We start from the raw sequence: 21,350 nt of genomic DNA, 5'->3' as shown, positions 1-21,350 counted from the left end.
TTCCATCGCAAGATTAGCGACCTCCACGACAGCTTCGGACACCAGACCCAACCATACACCACCGAACCGGCATCCACGGCCATCACCCTCAACAACTGGTCCCACATCAACACGGAAGAAACCAAATCCATCATGAACTCTATCCACTCCGGCGCCCCTTCGGACCCCTGCCCGCACTTCATCTTTAACAAAGCTGACGACATCATCGCCCCGCACCTCCAGACCGTCATCAACTCTTCTTTTTCTTCTGCTACCTTCCCCGAATGCTGGAAACACGCCGAAGTCAACGCCCTACTAAAGAAACCTACGGCTGACCCAAGCGACCTAAAAAACTTCCGCCCCATCTCTCTTCTGCCTTTCCCAGCCAAAGTAATAGAGAAGACCGTCAACAAACAGCTGAACACCTTCCTGGAAGACAACAACCTGCTCGACCCCTCACAAACCGGATTCCGAACCAACCACAGCACTGAAACCGCCCTCATCTCAGTCACTGACGACATCAGAACCCTGATGGACAACGGTGAAACAGTCGCCCTCATTCTGCTCGACCTCTCGGCTGCCTTTGACACCGTCTGTCACCGCACCATAATCACCCGCCTCCGCTCCACCGGGATCCAAGGCCAGGCCCTGGACTGGATCGCCTCCTTCCTCTCAAACCGTTCCCAAAGAGTTTACCTCCCTCCGTTTCGCTCAGAACCCACCGAGATCATCTGCGGCGTACCCCAAGGCTCATCACTCAGCCCGACACTCTTCAATGTCTACATGAGCCCCCTCGCCAACATCGTACGCAAGCACGACATCATCATCACCTCCTACGCCGACGACACCCAACTTATACTCTCCCTCACCAAGGACCCCGCCAGCGCCAAGACCAACCTACAAGAGGGTATGAAGGACGTCGCAGATTGGATGAGGCTCAGCCGCCTAAAGCTGAAAAAACAGAAGTCCTCATCCTCGGCAACACCCCGTCCGCCTGGGACGACTCCTGGTGGCCCACGGCCCTCGGCACCGCACCGACCCCCACAGACCACGCCCGCAACCTCGGCTTCATCTTGGACCCTCTTCTCACCATGACCAAGCAAGTCAACGCCGTGTCCTCCGCCTGCTTCCTCACCCTCCGCATGCTCCGCAAAATCTTCCGCTGGATCCCCGCCGACACCAGAAAAACCGTGACCCACACCCTCGTCACGAGCCGCCTGGACTACGGCAACACCCTCTACGCCGGGACCACAGCCAAACTCCAAAATCGCCTGCAACGCATTCAAAACGCCTCGGCCCGCCTCATCCTCTACATACCCCGCAGCAGCCACATTTCCGCACACCTGAGACACCTGCATTGGCTCCCTGTCAGCAAAAGGATCACCTTCCGACTTCTCACCCACGCACACAAAGCCCTCTACGACAAGGGACCGGAATACCTCAACAGACGCCTCAGCTTCTACGTCCCCACCCGCCTCCTCCGCTCCTCTGGCCTCGCACTCGCTGCTGTCCCTCGCATCCGCCGCTCCACGGCGGGTGGGAGATCTTTCTCCTTCCTGGCGGCCAAGACCTGGAACTCCCTCCCCACCAGCCTCAGGACCACCCAGGACCACTCCGCTTTCCGAAGACTCCTAAAGACCTGGCTGTTCGAACAGCGATAACCCCCCCCCCTTTTTCCCCTAGCACCTTGAGACCCGCACGGGTGAGTAGCGCGCTTTATAAATGTTAATGATTTGATTTGATTTGAGTACATATGTTTTTGTCTCTTGGGGGGGCAGACAGGGAGGGAGAGGACACAGGGGACGCATGGATGGATGTGGTGAAGGTGCCTACAAGTGAGGTGTGTGCTGCTTGGTGTGGTGATGATGGTGGTGGCTGTTGATGCAGTGCATGCAGGTGTGAGTGCAGATGTGACAGTGAGGGGGGAGGGGGAGACAGTGGAGGCAGTGGATGTTGTTGTGTGTGCAACTGTCTGTTGTTTGTGTGAGTGCTTGTGGCCTGAAGTGTGCTGCCTGTGTTTGTCCCTGCCACTCTTGTGTGATGTTTTGTGTGCACGCTTGTCAGTATGTGTGCATGGGATGGGTTGGAGTTGAGGAGATTGGGACTGGGAAGTGTTAGTTGGAGGGGGGACGTAGGAAAAGGGACAATGGCTGCATCGGAGAGGAGGCCAGGGCCTGGAACTATCTCTGTTGGGCCGCCAATACACCGTGAATGCCCTCCAGGAATTCATTGCATTGCTGCATCTGGGATGCCAGCCCTTGGATGGCATTCACAATGGTTGACTGCCCTACAGAGATGGATCTCAAGAGGTCAATAGCCTCCTCACTCAGGGCAGCAGGACTGACTGGGGCAGGGCCAGCGGTGCCTGGGGTGAAGGAGATACCCATTCTCCTGTGTGAGCGGGCACGGGCAACTCGGTGAGGGGCTACTGGGAGGGCAGTGCTGGTAGGGGGTGGCAGCTGTATCTGTAGCTGGGGTGGTTCCAGAGGTGTCCGCCACCACCAGGAAGTTTCCATCGGAGGAGGTATCTGAGTCAGTGTTGTAACCTCCTGTCTCCACTGTGGTGCTCCCCTAGCCCTCTGTCCCATTGGTCCCTTCGGCATCAGTGGACTCTGCCTCCTGGGTCCTGTGGGAAGTGTCTCCCTCTGTCGCCAGTGGCCCTGCTCCTCTGCCAGATGCTGCTAATGCACACATGGACAGGATGACAGAAGAAAAAAGGGGGGGAGAAAGGGAGATCTGGGTCAATTACAGCACCAACACAACAAATGGCATACACAGGGATCAGGATTGAGCACCATGCATCGCACTGGCATTACATTTGCTAGGCACCACATCTAGATGAGAGCAAAACACCGCCAACTGCAAAACTCCTGGGAGTCACTAAGCCCTGTCTGCCATGGAATGCAACCTGCCTAGGTTACCAGATTTAGCAACACAACTTTTACCCTTGAGCTGGATCACGCTGCGTTCTCTGAGCTGGCATTAAAGGGGCACTCACTAACTGACACCCACTACCAGCTTCTCATGCCACCTACCAATCATAGTTGTAACGCACACTGTACTCACCCCCTTGAGGCTACTGTCATGCACCCAAGCACCCATCCAGCTCTGGGTAGGCCACCACCAGTATGCGAGCCATCAGGGGTCGCCCTCATTGGGAGGCCATACCCAGCTGGGCCTCTGCAGTCGTCCGGGCCCAGCGTCTCAGGTCAAACCACCTATTCCTACTGTGGGTGCTCCCCCTGCTGTAGACCGCCAGGATCCGCACGTACTTGGCATTGGCATGCCACAATTCTGTCTTCGGTCTCTTCCTGCAGAGGAAACACAGACAGGAGGACACCATTAAGCAGACACTCCAGCCTGTTACACAAATGGTCCACAAATCCCTTTCCATCCCCAATGGCACCTACATCACACAGCGCCCACCATGTACACCACCACCAGACATACGACCCCCCCAAATCACATGATGCTTGCCCACATATCTCCGAGCAACCTTGTCACAGTGGCCAAGGTGTACTCACCTGTTGGTCTGGAGGCACATACAGCAGCTCCTACTGGGGTAGGATCCCATCCACCAGGCACTCCAAATCCTCCGAAGTGAAGGCAGGGTCCGTTTCCCCAGTCACACGGCAATGGCAGGATCCAGACACAGGTCACAGCAGCACATGCAGTCTAGGTGTAGTCCTATGGAAAGTCAGGAAACAAGTGAGGTTCTAGGCAGAAAATGGCAGTCACGTCCTCAGCAGTGTACACCGCCACCGCCGCCGGTCATTCCCATTGGCCACTGTACTCCATAGAGCCCCATGTTATCTAATGAGGAATAGCACGGCGGTGCAAGACTGCCTTCTGCCATGATGCGCATCGCCGGCGGAGTTAGCTCACTTCCACCTGTCCCTACATACAGGCCAGGCGGTCGTCATTTTGTGGTGGTGGACAGTATTCAGATAATCGAGAACTGCGTCATATCTATAATTTCCACATACATTGCCATTACCAATGTCCCATCACGTTACTGCTCTATGTACAATGAGGTGATGGTTCCATTGCTTAAATTGTAACAACCTACTCACTCGTGTCCCTTAGATACCTACCATTGCAGAGAAATCGGAGGAGGACGCAAGACCCCGTGTACAGACCCCCTTGTGGACTTGCTACACTGGAGGACAGGCACATAATGCTCACCTATAGACTGGACAGGGCCACAATCACAGAGCTGTGTGCTCCATTGGAGCCTGATCTGATATCTGCTATCCGTCATCCCACTGGGATCCCCCCACTGTGCTCCCTTTCTTGGCAACTGGTTCTTTTCAAGTGACAGTGGGCTAGGCAGCAGGAATGTCACAGCCAATGTTCTCAATCGTGTTGGCAAGGGTTTTGTCTGCCCTGGTGAAACACATGTGCAGCTACATTGCTTTCCCCCAAATGGAAGATTTGGCCAGTGAAGGCTGGATTCTATGCAGTGGGACATATACCCAAAATTATTGACGGTTGATGGTTGACGGTACACGAGTTGCGTTTGTCCCCCTCTCCCACCAGAATGAACAAGTGATCAGGAACCGTAAGAGATCTGGAAGGCAGAACATGATTATTGAGGTTATACCTGAACTGCATCACAAGCTAATTACACGAGCTTTGTTGGTGAAAAATACTGGATATGGTCAGTTACCTAATAGTATAGCTGAGTAGTTGGTGAAGGCCCAAGGTGCCACACTTTAAAGCAATTATTCTATTGTTATGGTGTTTTGGCACATGGCTTGTAAAAGCACTGTCTGTTTGTGGAATTTGATTATGTATTAGTTGCTGTCTCTTGGTTCAATTTATTTTAGCGAGTGTGGCATTAGCTGAGCAATGTACCGGTATACAAATGATTTGTGTGATGGTACTGGATTATAATACAAAACTTTCACAAGAGGTGTTAACAAGGCCAGCAAGTTGCTTTTGTTCACCCAAGACAAAGTCAAATTTAGTGCCCGCGCACATACATGGATGATCATAAGGCATTATGCCAAACTAGAACCGGCTGCTTACATTTCTTCTCCTTACGTGTCACACATTAAACATCAGTTAATGATAATGCGACTAGGAAACCTCACAACCTTGGCCAATGCTTCGTCCTGGAGTAACACACCTTCGCAGCACTGCAGGCAATGTGCATGTCAACAGGAAGATCTTGCATGCATAATCTGCACTTGCCCAGGTCTGCTAGACCTTGGAAAAAGGCTTCTTTAGAGAATGTTCAACAACAGAGGCATACAGACTTGTAGAGGAGCCATAGTAGCCTGTTCCAACCCGCAAGATCAACAGTTGAATTGTAAGTTTGTCAAGTACTTGACACTTGCGTTGCAACAAAAGGGATGTTCAGGTCTGTAGCTGACTGTACAGCACGATCAAAATAGCATGACTTTCCAACCCACCCAGGTCACACTGATATCACTCCAACAGCACCCAGCTCAAATGGATCAAGGTATCTGTCTAACGCACAGGGCATCACAGGCGTTTCCAAATCTTACGTCTAAAAAGCTTTTAAAAGACGAGTTGCGTTAGTCCCTGGGGGTCGGGTAAGTTTCAGAAACTGGAGGATTCATAAGTTTTCTATGGCACGCTTAATCCCTATGACAGTAACTGAATGATGTGTCACAATTAAACACTTTGAACTCCCAGACTTGATTAAATCTGTATATCTTTTATTATAAGCTGAGGCATTTTAGAAGATTTAATAGATTTTTATAGCAAGTTCTGAAATCTCAGGTAATTGATGAATGTTATGTCACATTTAGGTAATTCTGTGCTTTTGGACTGACTAAACCGGCATACCCTTTAACTACAAGCTGAGAAAATACTAACTGTTTCTTTTTGGTAAGTTGGACTAAACCCTAATGCACATGGGTCCTGTAGGCCTTCTTAAGACCAAGACCTCTGCCCATAGTATAATGTTGAAATAGCCCTCCCCACCAGTTTCACGAACAAAGATGTAGAGCTGGGAGGCCCAGGTAAGGTAAATCGCAAAATTGTTTTTCTTTTTATCTTAATATATAATTACCCTGTAACAAGATTTTTAATCACACTGGAATGTCTTTATTATTTAAATGGTAACATTATTATGTTTTTAATTAACTGAAACAATAAATAAAATCTACAAATCTATAGTACAAACAATAAATGTCACTCAGTCCCATCTCCCTGTTATACTGTTTTTTGAATGATTTTCTCTCTTGGGGTAGTGTGTCTTGCAGCATGGTAATGGTGCTGCCTGTGAGCTATCTATTAGTTGGTATTGTGACATATTAATTGCTTTGAGCAATAAGGTCAAGTATACTGATCGTTCAACAAATTATTTTTGATGTGAGCACTGATTTCATTCTCAAGTTATACTTTGGTTAGTAGAGTTGTTTGGGAAGCTTATTTAAACCTGTGGATTCTCCTCCCTTGTGGCAAGAGATGCCCAACTATGTGATTTTCTTTCATACGGGTTGTGGGAACTGATGTGAACCCATTTTCACATATAGCTGTGTATTTCTAAGCTGCGTGCTCTTCTTAACTGCTAGATTTGGCATTTGGTGTGGTACACAACCGTTTGGATAATTTGTTAAGGTTGTTATTTGTATCTCTGGTCTATTGGTTGTTGGGTTAAGCATTTGTATTTTAGGAACAATCAATGCTGAATGTTAGCTTCTTGTGTTGAATGTAGGTTTGGACAACAATAGTCTAAACAGGGTACTTAGATGTTTTCTGGGATTTTCTTGCTTAATGATATCTTGGTTGAATTATCTACATTCCATGACATGATAAAAAGTCACTTGTACCTATGCAATTGACTTATGTTGCCTGATCTGATATCTGCTATCCGTCATCCCACTGGGATCCCCCCACTGTGCTCCATTTCCTGGCAACTGGTTCTTTTCAAGTGACAGTGGGCTAGGCAGCAGGAGTGTCACAGCCAAAGTTCTCAATCGTGTTGGCAATGGTTTGGTCTGCCCTGGTGAAACACATGTGCAGCTACATTGCTTTCTCCCAAATGGAAGATTTGGCCAGTGGAGGCTGGATTCTTTGCAGTGGGACATATACCCAACATTATTGACGGTTGATTGTTGACGGTACACGAGTTGCGTTTGTCCCCCTCTCCCCGCCAGAATGAACAAGTGATCAGGAACCATAAGAGTTTACACTCACACAATGGGCAAATGGTGTGCCTGGCTGACCTGTACATCTCCCACGTCACTGCCAAGTATCCTGGGTCGGTGCATGACGCCTTCGTCCTGAGGAATAGCAGCATCTCAAATGTGATGGCACAACTACAGAGGCACAGGGTGTGGCTAATTGGTGAGACTGAGTCCCCACCCAATGTATGTAAGTGTATGCCTTCTGGTGTTGACCCTATACCATTGCGTGAGGCTAATGTTTGTCCCTCAATACTTGCAGGTGACTCTGGCTACCCAAACCTATCGTGGTTCCTGACCCCTGTGAGGAATGCCAGGACAGGGGCTTAGAATCATTATAGTGATGCACATGGGTGAACCAGGAGAATTATTGAAAGGACCTTTGACCTCCTGAAGGCCAGGTTGAAACCTCCATCTGACAGGTGGATTCCTGTGCTACTCACCCGAGAAGTTCTGCCAGACAGTAGTGGCATTCTGCATGTTGCACAACCTGGCCCTCAGACGACATGTGCCTTATCTGCAGGAGGAGGAGACTGGAAATGCCCCTGTGGCAGCAGTGGACTCTGAGGACGGTGAGGATGAGGAGGCAGAGGATAAGGATGTGGACAACAGAACATCAGTTACACGCCAATACTTCCAATGACACAAAGGTGAGACAGTGGAACCGACCATTCCTCTGATTAATGTTGTTTTCTGTGCGCCTGTAGCAGGATTGAATTCACTTCTTTTGCATCTCTACTTACTGTCCCCTATGGCTTTTAATTTTGCAGATATTGGTGGTATGACAACAGTGTACTGATATGATGACTACAGACAGATACAGGGCATAAAATATATGCTATCACTGTGTTCAGATCATTTGCACATGATGTGACTGTTTCCATATATGCACATTTTCATAACATAAAACACTTCCACTTAGGTTTTGTTCAAGGGTGCTTATTGTAGTGCAAATAATTGAAGGAAACATGCAATGGAATGGGATGATGGTTGGGGAAAGTCCAGGGTATTGTTCCAGTCTGTTTGTAGCACAGGTGCAGTGTCCAAGAGGCCATTGGAAGGGTGATAATACCTTGTCACTTTGTCCACTTTGAACTGCCAAAGTGGGACACAAGGGGTCATTCAGGAGGGTCTCATTTCCTGGTACTGGTCTTGGTCATGGCAGGTGTCTTTGGCTTCTGTCTGGGTCACAGGGAACATTTGCGGAGTGATTCAGCTTCTGCAGGAGGAGGGATGGTGGTGGCCTGTGGGTCCTGTGGCAGGGCCTCCTGCCCACTAGCTGCAGTGGAAGTGATGGGCTGGTCAGTGGACTGGCTAGTGGTAGGGGCCCGCTGGTATGCTGTCCATTCCCTCATGATGTTAGCCATATCTGCCAGTACCCCTGCTATGGAGACCATGGTTGTGTTGAGGGCCTGCAGCTGCTTGTTCTACTGCATGTTGGTAAGGATCTGGCCCATCGTGTCCTGGGATTGTTGGTAAGCCCCCAAGACATTAGTGCGTGCTTCTTGGAGAGTCGGTTCCCTGGGCCTGTCCTGCCCCTGGTGCACAGCGGTCCTTCCAGTGTCCCTGTTCCCCTGTGCCTCTGTCCCCTGAATGGAGTGCCCACTGACTCCAGGTCCCTGATTGTCTTGGGTGTGAGGTGTGGACTGGGGTCCCTGTACAGGTGGGCACACTGCTGATTGACGTGTCCTGGGGACAAAGGTGTGGGGGCGTTGGGTGAGTGCTGTGGTGTTAGATACTGATGGAGGATCTGTGGTGGACTGTGAGTGGGCTGGGGTGGCCGACTGACCAGTGGTCCCTGATGGGCCAGGTAGTTCATCCAGGTCCTGAAGTCCAGAGTTACTGGGGGCATCTTCTGTTGGGAGACTGATTAGTCGTGGCACCACCTCGCCGCTGAGATTGGCTGGGACACCTGTGGGGATGTAAGTGATGTATTATACATCATGTATTTGACATATTGTACATCCCTTGCTTCCCCTCTATTGTTGCTCTTGCCCTGCCACCTTTGTTTGTGTATGGTGATGTATTGTGGTGTTGTTAGTCCTCCATGCTGTGCATGCTTTGGTGATGGGTATCCATGCAGGGCTGGGAGGGCTGTCCATGCATTGGTATAGCATGCAGGGTTTGGCATTGGGGTTAGACAGATGTGTAGGTGCAGTGTGTGGGATGGAGTGGGGTGATGGGAGTGAGGGTGAGGGGGTGCGATGGCATGCAGGTATCTAAATGTTGACTCACAAGTGTCCATTTTTCCGGCAACTCCAGTGGGTCCCTCAGGATGCAGTATTGCCAAGACTTGCTCCTCCCATGCTGTCAGCTGTTGGGGAGGAGGTAGTGGTCCACCTTCAGTCCTCTGGATGGCGAGCTGGTACCTTGCTGCCACAGAATGTAGCTTCCCCTATAGGTCGTTCCACCTCTTCTTGATGTTGTCTCTCGTTCATGGGCGAGTCACCCACGACGTTCACCCTGTCTACGATTCTCCACCATAGCTCCATCTTCCTGGCAATGGATATTTGCTGTACCTGTACTCTAAACAGCAGTGGCACTACCCTGACTATTTCCTTGACCATGACCCACAACTCCTCATCAGTGAAACGGGGGTGCCTTAGCGGGGACATGGGTGTTGTGTGGTGTGTGTTGTGTAGAGGGTGTTAAGTGATGTGGTGGGGTGTGGGATGTGGGGTGTGTGACGGATGTATGGGTGTTTGTGGTGTGTGTGTGTAGTTGTCTCAGTGGTCTTCGTGTTAGTCTTGTGGCACTTTTTGGTATTCGTAAAGGGTGGTGTGTAATGTGAGTGTGTGTTTTATAGTGCTGTTGGTGTGTGGGTGTGGTGTGTGTATATGTGTCAGGTGTGTGTTTCTGGTATTGCCCAATGTTGTGTTGTTTTGTATTTGGGTGGCCATTCTGAGCACGCCGGTGTGTACTGCCAATGGTTTACCGCCATTGAATGTCCGCTGTGGTGATTCATGCGTCATAATGTGGTGGGCGTTGTTTTTCTGGCGTAATGATTTGGGTGTTCGTTCCGCCACTTTAACACTGACCTTTGGGCTGGCGAATTTCTGTATATGGCAGCATTCTGTCAGTTTGGTGTGGGTGTGCGTCATAATATGGAGAATGGATATTTGCCACCGGGGTGGTGTGTTGGCGGCCATCACCACGGCGGTATGCGGCATTTACCGCCAATGTCATAATGAGAGCCTAAATGTGTTCATATGACCAAAGTGTTTTTTTTGCTTGTGTTAGTGGATCATTTTTTATGGTCATGAAGATTTCTGACTAGTGAGATTTGTATCCCTTGTGTGGGCAAATTTAATCTAGGCACAGCTGTCAAATGAGCTTTGCCTCTGTGTACTCATCACACTTTCAAAATGACAATCCCCACTTTGATCATCATGCCTTCATTACTGGTTCGATCTTTTCCACTTTCACTTAATGGGGTGGAGTATCTGTGGGGTGCCAATGTCTTCTGTAGCTATGCTTCTGGTACTTCTTTGAATCCACTGTTAACCCTTTACATAACTAGTCATTTTAGCAATGTGCCCACATCACTTTCTCTGATGTTGTGGCCATGTACTTTCTATTGTGAAGCTTCTGTTTACTCTTTTTACCTTCATTTCATTATGGATGTCCGTTTATTGCATTACCTCACCAACAATATCACATTTCTCTTTCTTTTATTGAGATTTTAGGTTATAGGAAAATAAATAACAGAAATGGAAAGAAACAATACATTATATGGTACCATCAAATTAAGTGGGAATAGTAGTTTAGGATACAGCACGAGGAGCCCGTCCACATTTATAAAAGTAGAGGGTAGAGATAACTGTATTTGTTTGCAATGGTGAGGTGAGGTTAATCAGTGTATGGATGTTGACAGAGTAGTTTTTGATGTTGTACTGAATGATTAAGGTACCTCAGTTGTAGATGAATGAAACAGAGTAGAAGATCGGAGACATGAGAAGAAAAGAAGAGGGTGATAGGGGTGTAAAGTAGGGAGTACCTGGGGAAGAGAGATAGGTAGGGAGAGGAGGGGGTGGGAGAGTGGGGAGAGGAGGGAGAGGGTGGGAGAATGAGTGAGTGAATGCATGAATGAACATGTGATCCGATGATTGTGGTTACATATACTAGTGAGACATAAAGTTGTCTAGTTTGCACCAGAGTTTACCATTCTTCCCTAGTGTTGCCTTTAAGTATATGTTTAGTGAGTTACAAGCAGTTCTTGTTAATCGGACCCATTTCCATCATGTGTAGGGGGATAGTTTGGATGAGTCTTTCCATTCCTAGAGGATAACTTTAAGGCCAGTTGTGACTAGAATGTCACATAGGAGATACTCCTCTTTGTTTAATGCCTGTTCATTGTCAGTGAGGAGGATGGCCAGTGTAATAGAGGCTAAAGTAGGAGTCCATTTTGCATGAAATATTTGAAATATTGATAACTGATACCATGCCAAAACTTTGTGCTGGAGGTGCACTCCCTTAGCATGTGTTTTAAGTCTTATGTTTCCTTCTCACAGCTCCAGCATGTGTCAGAGGATTGGAGGCCTAGTTTATAAAGTTTGGCCAAAGTCAAGTGGGGTATATTAGCAATCCAGTATATGCTTTGAGCTAGTGATGGAGTTATTATGTTGGAAGTGAGGTTACTCCAGGCAGATAGCCAGTCAGTTGAGACCAATGGAGAGTTGTTGGAGTCTGATAGTAGAGTTTCCTACTTGTCATGTGTTGGTTTATTTAGTGAGGTTTTTGTGGTGTGTTAGACCTGACAGCCTTAGAGTGGTCACCCCTAACTTTTTGCCTGTCTCCCTCTATTTTTGAGATACTGTTTTTGCTGGTTTTTAGACTCTGCACACGTTACCACCGCTAACCAGTGCTAAAGTGCATATGCTCTCTCCCTTTAAACATAGTAACATTGGATCTTACCCAAGTGGACTATTTAATTAACTTAAAAGTTCCTAGTAGAGTGCACTATATGTGCCCAGGGCCTGTAGACTAAATGCTACTAGTGGGCCTGAAGCACTGATTGTTCCACCCTCTTAAGTAGCCCCTTAACCTTGTCTCAGGCCTGCCTTTGCAAGGCCTGTGTGTGTGGTTTCACTGCCAATTCGACTTGGCATTTCAAAGTACTTGCCAAGCCTAAAAAAAAACTTTTCTACATATAAGAGACCCCTAAGGTATGCCCTAGGTTACCCATAGGAGAGGGTGCTGTGCAGGCAAAAGGCAGGACATGTACCTATGTAGTTTACATGTCCTAAATTCGTTTTTACACTGCTGTGAGGCCTGCTCCCGTCACAGGCTAACATTGGGGCTGCCGTCATACATTGTTTGAGTGGTAGTTGCTGATCTGAAAGGAGTAGGAAAGTCATATTTAGTATGGCCAGAATGGTGATACAAAATCCTGCTGACTGGTGAAGTTGGATTTAATATTACTATTTTAGAAATGCTACTTTTAGAAAGTGAGCATTTCTCTGCACTTAAATCTTTCTGTGCCTTACAATCCACATCTGGCTGGGTTTAGTTGACAGCTCCTTGTGCATTCACTCAGACACACCCCAAACATAGGATACTCAGCCTCACTTGCATACATCTGCAAATGGAATGGGTCTTCCTGGGCTGGGAGGGTGGAGGGCCTGCCCTTACACAAAGGACTGCCACACCCCCTTCTGGGACCCTGGCAGACAGGATTGAACTGAAAGGGGACCTGGTGCACTTCTAAGCCACCCTTTGAAATCTCCCCCACTTCAAAGCCACATTTGGTTATATAAACAGGGCCTCTGCCCCTAATAACTCAGACACTTCCTGGAGAAGAAACTTGAACCAGAACCTGCATCCTGCCAAGAAGAACTGCCTGGCTGCCCAAAGGACTCACCTGTCTGCTGTCTGTGAAGGACTGCTGCCTTGCTGTTGCCCTGCTGCCTTGCTGCTCTCTGGCTGAGGTGAATAAGTGTTCTCCAAGGGCTTGGATAGAACTTTCCTCCTGTTCCCTGAAGTCTCATGACCAAAAAGACATCATCTCTACAAGAAGGACTCCTTGTGCGGTGATATTCGACACACAACCTGCCAGAAATGATGCACAGCCTGGACCACAGTGAAAATTTCACTGCACGCCAAACGGGAACGATGCAGCCCGACTTTGCAATGAGAAGATCGCCGCAGTGCCAACGTAGTGACTGAAAATTCAATGCACAGCCCACTGGATCAACGCACAGCCGAGCCGGAACAATGCAGCCGACTTCCAGAGAGGAATCGATGCAGCGCCTGCCGTGCGGTAGAAAATGTGATGCAACACCCACCTGATCGATGCAGCTCCTGTGACTTTGTCCTGCCAGCACAGGAAATCCACGCATCGTCCCCGGGGCATCTGAAAACCCCGCAGCGAGAAAAGGATCCACGACCGAACGCCAGAAATCGACACACAGCCGTTCCTGCATGAAAACTATATGATGCATCACTGTGTGCGGCCTGAGAAATTGACACACATCCCTTTGTTTCCACACATCTCCTCCTCTCCGGTTCTTTGCAGAGATTTTTCACGCGAGCCAGGTACTGTTTGCTTGAAAGAGACTTTGTTTTCTTTTAAAAGACATAAGACTCTTTATATTACTTTTCAGTGATATCTCAAAATGTACTTATTGTATTTTAATAGTTTTGACCTTCATTTATCCAGATAAATATTATGGTGGTCATTCCAACCGGTACCGCCCGCCTGGCGGGAACCGCCGAATGACCGCACCGGTCATTCTGGCTTTCCCGCTGGGCCGGCGGGCGACCGCCAAAAGGCTGCCCGCCGGCCCAGCAGGAAAGACCCAGCAACGATGAAGCCGGCTCCGAATGGAGCCGGCGGAGTTGCTGGGGTGCGACGGGTGCAGTGGCACCCGTTGCGATTTTCATTGTCTGCGAGGCAGACACTGAAAATCATTATGGGGAGGGGCCCCCAGGGGCCCCATGACACCCGTTCCCGCCATCCTGTTCCTGGCGGTAAAAACCACCAGGAACAGGATGGCGGGAAGGGGGTTGGAATCCCCATGGCGGCGCTGCATGCAGCGCCGCCATGGAGGATTCCCTGGGCCAGGGGTAAACTGGCGGGAAACCGCCGGTTCCCCTTTTCTGACCGCGGCTTTACCGCCGCGGTCAGAATGACCCAGGAAGCACCGCCAGCCTGTTGGCGGTGCTTCCGCGGTCGTTGGCCCTGGCGGTCGGTGACCGCCAGGGTCAGAATGTCCCCCTATATATTTTTCTAAACACTGTGTGGTGTATTTTTGTGGTGCTATATGGTGTTATTGTAAGATTTATTGCACAAATACTTTACACATTGCCTTCTAAGTTAAGCCTGACTGCTCAGTACCAAGCTACCAGAGGGTGGGCACAGGATAATTTGGATTGTGTGTGACTTACCCTGACTAGAGTGAGGGCCCTTGCTTGGACAGGGGGTAACCTGACTGCCAACCAAAGACCCCATTTCTAACATGGGGGATAAGAGGGAGTATAGTTTGGAAGATAGGTGACTGCATTTGGTAATTTTTTCTAATGTTTTGGGTAGTTTGGGGTTTGGAGGTTTATGTTTGGCTATAAGTGATTTTATTTTAAGGAAATGGTAAAAGTCTAGGTTGTTTAGGTCAAATTTGTCTTTCATTTGAGAGAAGGGTAGAGTGCTTTTGCTGTGCTGCATAGAATGTTTATAGAGTAGTGTGTTTTATTTTTTTTGATGGTTAGAAATGAAGTGAGTTATAAGCGAGGTTTAGCAAGAGCGATTTTAATAGTGAGCCATGGTGGTGAGGATGGCATGTTGGTATCTTCGGTAGGTGGGTAAGTTGAGGCTGCCAAGTTTTTTAGAAAGTCTCAGGTCTCAGTTTCTTTAGGGCAATTCTGGGTTTTTTAGATTTTCAGAGGAATTCAGTAAGTAACATGTCTATTTTAGTAAAAAATGTGTCTGAGAGGTATATGGGGGGCATGCTGATTCAAAAGTTTATGAGGGGGGTAATCATCATTCCTATTCAACCCCACCAAGTTATAAACCTGGTTGACCATTTGTCTAAGATATCTTTGTAGTTGTCAGGCATCTTTTTCACACATTGAGAGGAAGAACCCGTCTTTTCCTTGCTGAGGCAGTAGCCTGACATCTTAGAGTAGTCGCTGATGGTGGATATGATGTGTGGCAAGGCTGAGTCTGCCTGGGTAGTAAAAAGAATAATTTTATTTATGTAGGGGGCTAGCTTTTGAGGGCCTGATGAGAAAGGAATACTGGGGATGAATGGATTTTCTCTAATCAATATAAGTCGGAGTTCTAGTGTTAGTAGAAATAGTAGTCGTGAGAGGGGCATCCTTGTCTGGTTCCATGTCGGAGGTAAAGGGGATTAGACAACCTTTCATTGATGTTTATTTTAGCTTTTGGTTCTTCGTATAGAGCAGGTATAATTTTTAAGAGAGCAGGACCAAAGTTGAAGGAGGTGAGTAAAGCTCAGAGTAAGGTCCACAATAGCTTATCCAAGACCTTCTCTACATATAATGCAACTGTGCAAGTTGGTTGGTGCCGGGTTTGCCTATTTCAATTGCATGGCTCAAAAGTCTGATAATATCCATGCTGAATTTCCCTTTGAGAAATCCTAATTGAGAGGGATGTGTTATGTTTTTGAGAATGGTCTCTATTCTGAGGACTAGGATCTTTGCATATATTTTGCATTCTATGTTTATGAGGGATATGGGTCGGTAGTTCTTGGGAATGGATGGGTCTTTCCCTTCTTTGGGTACAACAATTGAGGTTGCCTCCCTGGCAGAGCCAGTGATGGAGAAGTGGGAGAAGAAGGCCCTCATTATGACATTGGCGGTAAGTGCCGCTTACCGCCATGCTGACAGCTGCCAACATACCGCAACCGTGGTGGTATACCGCCACCCGTATCATGACCCACACATATAAATCCGCCACTATACAGACACACACAAGTCCGCCAGCCCAAAGGTCAGTAATAAAATGGCAGTACCAAAACCCACACCATTACGCCAACAGATATACGCACACAGCATTATAACGCACGAATCACTGCGGCGGACATGCAACCGCGGTAAACCATTGGCGGTACATACCGCTGCACTCAAAATACACACACACATTCAAAACAACACCACATTGGTCAATTTAAATAACACACCTGACACCCATTCACACACCCACACCACTATCAAACACACACCCACATTACCCACAACCCTTTACCACTACAAACAATTTACAACAGAGAGAGAGACACGCCAGGAGCATCCACAGAACCAGAGTCACAGAACACCATCACCCATACATCATCCACACACCTCACAGCACACACCCCAACACATCACCCCACACACCCTCACACACACCACACACACTAAACGCTTGGCACCACAAAGACCCCCAGGTTCTCTGTGGAGGAGCCTAGGGTCATGACCGAGGAAATCATACGGGTAGAGCCACAGCTATTCGGGTCACAGGTGCAGCAGACATCCATCGCTAGGAAGATGGAGCTATGGTGGAGAGTCATGGACAGGGTGAACGCCGTGGGACAGCACCCCAGAACAAGGGATGACATCAGGAAGAGGTGGAACAACCTACGGGGGAAGGCACGTTCCGTGGTTGCAAGACACCAGATAGCTGTACAGAGGACTGGCGGTGGACCCCCACCTCCTCCCCCACAACTAACAACATGAGAGGAGCAAGTCTTGTCGATCAAGCATCCTGAGAGCCTGGCAGGAGTAGCAGGAGGACTGGACTCTGGTAAGTCAAATCTTTACTACTTTCACCCCCCCTACCTGCATGCCATTACATACCTCCACCCTCACCCTCACTCCCATCACTCCACCACCTCCCACACACCCCACCATCACAACCCACCCCTCCCACAACCAAGCCCTGCATGCAACACCAGTGCATGGACACCCATCATAGATCTGCATGGACACCCATCACCAAAGCATGCACACTTGAGACAACCACCTAGCCCACCAAATCACCACTCGCAGAAGCCTAAGTGGCCAGGGCAATAACAACCATAGAGGGCAACACACACCCATGCACAAGATGGCACACGCAGAAACAATAACACTGCATTTACATCCCTACAGGACCCCCACACAAAGTCACCTGAGAGGAGGTGCCAGCAACATCCAGTCCCCCCCAGAAGAGGCCCACAGTGACGACAGCAGCTCTGCACGCCTGGATCAGGTTGACCAACCTGGCCCATGATGGAACTCTGGACAGTCGGTTACCCAGGTACAGTCCCATACCACCACAGAGCCTCCCCCTCAGGAAACACCATCACAGCACCCACCCAGCGGGCGCATACCACTGTCCCCAGGACACGTCAATCAGCAGTGTGTCCACCACTACAGGGACCCCAGGCAACCCCACAAACACAGGACGATCAGGGACTTGGGGTCAGTGGCAGTGGGCACACAGTTCAGGGGACAGAGGCAGAGGACAACAGGGAAGCTGGGAGGACTACTGTGCGACAGGAGGAGGACAGGCCCATGGAACTGACTCTCCACAAGGCATTCACCAACATCCTGGGATCATACCACCATTCCCAGGAGACCATGGGCCAGATACTGGCCAAGTTGCAGGAGACCCATCGGCTGCAGGAGCGACAGTACTTGGGGATCAGGAAGGACCTGAGGGACATCCACACCCCCCTGGTCACCATTGCAGGGGTGCTGGCTGACATGGCCAACACCATGAGGGAGGCAGTGGCACACCAACGGGTCCCTGCCACTAGCCACACCGATGAAGATCTTTCCACTGACGCTAGTGTATAGGAGGCCACGCCAAGGGAACAACAGCCCACCAGCACCCCACCCCCTGCAGAAGGAGAACTACCCTGCAAACGGTCCCTGCAATCCAGGCAGAAGCCGGAGAACATTGCCAAGACCCCCACCAGGAAATAAGACTCTCCTGAATGTCACCCTTGTGTCCCACTCTGTCACCCTGTCCACCTTGAAATGCCATTACTCCCCTTCCTATGCCCCCTTGGACAATGCGCCTGTGAAAAAAATAGACTGGACACTATCCTGGACTTTCCTCCACCATCACCCAAGCCCATTGCACATCCCCATTTACTTCACAGCACTGAAATAAACACCGTTGGAAAAAACAAGTATGGAGTATGTCATATGATTTAAGGATGTTGTTTTTTTAACACTCTTTAGACTTTGCAAATAGACTGTACAGTGATGTATACATACTTATGATCTGTAATGTGTTGCAGTCAATACACCAGGAGCCACAGGGGGGCACAAATATATGCAAATAGACATGGTAAAGTGTACATTAAGTGGCCCTTGTAGTGTGAACAGCAGCCAACCAGAGAAAATCACTTCACAAAGCAGCAATGGAAGGTGAGGTTACAGTGTCTTACCTGTGTGTCACTGGAAGTACTGTTGTATTATAGTTGTTCTGTTTTCCACATCCTCTTCCTCTGCCTCCTCTTCGTGACTGTCCACAGGCTCCACCGCTGCCACACGGCCATCTCCAGCCTCTTCCTCCTGGCGTCTCAAGACCAGGTTGTGCAACATGCAACAATGATCTGGCAGACCTTGTGGGTTAGTAGCGCAGGGATCCACCAGTTAGATGGAGGCACCTGAACCAGGCCTTCAGGAGACCAAAGGTGCTCTCAATGATCCTTCTTGTTCGCCCATGTGCCTCATTGTAATGTTCCTCTGCCCTTGTCCTGGGATTCCTCACTGGGGTCAGTAGCCATGAGAGGCTGGGGTAACTAGAGTCACCTGTAAATATCGAGGGACACCTGTTAGCCAGACACTCACCCTTAGGGCCAACCCCACACCCATATACCAACATACACTGGGTGGGGACCATGGCTCACCTATTAGCCACATCCTGTGCCTCTGGAGTTGAGCCATTACATATGGGATGCGGCTATTCCTCAGGATTCACATGGGATATGTAGTGGTCGACCAGGCACACTATCTGCACATTCAGAGAGTGATAGTTCTTTCGATTTCTGTACACCAGTTCATTTCTCTGGGGGGGGGACAAACGCAATATGTGTCCCATCAATTGCACCAATGAAGTTGGGGATACGTCCCAGTGCATAGAGGTCAGCCTGCACTGTGGTCAAACCCTCCACCTGGGGGAAAACGATGTAGCTGGGTATGTATTTCATCAGGGCAGACAACACTCTGGTCAGCACGTTTGAGAACATAGGCAGTGACATCCCTCCTGCCATGTCCACTGTCGCTTGGAAGGAGCCACTTGTCAAGAAATGGAGCACTGATAGGACTTGCTCAAGGGGGGGATCCCAGTGGGGTGACGTATAGCAGAAATCAGGTCTGGCTCCAATTGGGCACACAGCTCTTGGATTGTGGCCCTATCTAATCTGTATGTGAGGATAATGTGCCTGTCCTCCATTGTTGCCAGGTGCACCAGGGGTGTGTACACGGGGGATGTCTCCATCTCCGATTCATCCGCAGCGGTTGAACTCTACAGTGAGAAACGGTGAGCAGATGGTCATATTGAAACATATCCTCAGAGTAAAATGCCTTGCATGTTCTGACTGAAACAGTATTTGAACGTGTAATTCCGTGAATGTGCCTGTGTCGGCTGTGACGCAGTTAGGTGCCATGGCATGCCCTCCCCCGAAATGGCGGCCACCTGACCTGTGTGGAGGGACAGGTGGAAATTAGGTAATTCCGCTGATGTTGTGCCCTGTTGCGTGAGGCGGTCGAGGACAGCCATGCAACACCTCATTGGTTAACATTGGGCCCTAAGGGTTCCATTGGCCAATGGTGATGTACGCCGGTGGTGACGGTACGCACGGAAGCGGACGTACTAGCAATTTTCAATCTGTTCACTCATTTGCTACCTGACCTTTAACAGGAGAGGAACTACACTGCAAGTGCTGCTGTGACCTGTGTCTGGAAGCAACCATGGATCGAGTGTCTGGGGAAAGGGCCCCTGCCTTCACTTCGGAGGAGTTGGAGAGGCTGGTGGATAGGGTCCTACCCCAGTACCATTTACTTGATGGTCCTCCAGACCAACAGGTGAGTACACTGTGAGCACGATGCATGGAGCATGAATGCATGGAGTGTTGTGTGTGTAAGCCTTGTGTATGGGCGTGGCTGAGGGGTCCTGGGCAGAGTGCTGCATGTATGGTGGTCAATGTATGTGCGTAAGGAGATGTGTGGGATATGGTGGGCCATGATTGTAACAGTCTGGATGGTATGACTAATACCTTTTGTTTATGTATCTTTTTCTGCAGGTCAGCGTCCATCAGAAAAAGGGTACTTGGCGTGCCATCACCAAGGAGGTGCAGACCCTGGGGATCTTTGACAGACGGAGCACCCACTGTCACAAACGGTGGGAGGACCTGTTCCGCTGGGCAAGGAAGACGGCAGAGGCCCAGCTGGGTATTGCCTTCCAACGAGGATGGGGTGCATGTCATACCCTGAACCCCTTGATGTTCCGCATCCTGGCGGTGGCCTATCCGGAATTGGATGGGCGCTTGACAGCAGCCACAAGGGGGTGAGTATAGTTTCAGAATCAGAAAATACAGCGTGTTGAGGTGTTATCTGGGTGGGGGATGTGGGTCTGTGGGTGCCCCTAGGCCAGGACGAACATGGCAGGGTAGGTTCCATGATGGGCAGGGTCTCATGCACTCGAACCACAAATATGCTAGTGGACATCTACTACTGGGCAGGGTCCTGTGAGTTTCAGCTGTGCTGCTATTAGGCATTGTACTCCATGGCCTGGCGACTAGCATTGTAACTGGTAGCGCATGGCCTAGTGCATAGGGCTATTGCCTGTGTGCAGTGTTGGCCAACGGTGGTGTTGTTGCTGGCGTTGACCAAGTGTATCCTCTGTCTCTCCCCCCCTTTTTGTTTTGTCACCCTGTCCTTGTGTGCATTAGCATCATCTGGTGGAGGAGCAGAGGCACCGGCGACGGAGGGAGCTGCATCCCACATGGCCCATGAGGCTGAATCCACTGACTGTGAGGGCACCAGTGGGACGGAGGGTGAGCTGAGCACCATGACGGATACAGGAGGGGACAGTTCAGACAGCAACACCTCCTCTGATGGAAGCTCCCTGAATGTGCTGGACGCCTCTGTGTCCACCCCAACTACAGGTACAGCCACCACCCCCGTACCAGCACCGCCATCCCAGCAGCCCCTCAGCGTGTTTCAGATGCCCGCTCACCCAGGAGGGTGGGCATCTCCTTCACCCCAGGCACCTCAGGC

Source organism: Pleurodeles waltl, chromosome 4_2 (assembly GCF_031143425.1).
Source record: "Pleurodeles waltl isolate 20211129_DDA chromosome 4_2, aPleWal1.hap1.20221129, whole genome shotgun sequence".
In the NCBI taxonomy this organism is placed as follows: domain Eukaryota; kingdom Metazoa; phylum Chordata; class Amphibia; order Caudata; family Salamandridae; genus Pleurodeles; species Pleurodeles waltl.
Note: the sequence above shows the minus strand (reverse complement) of the source record.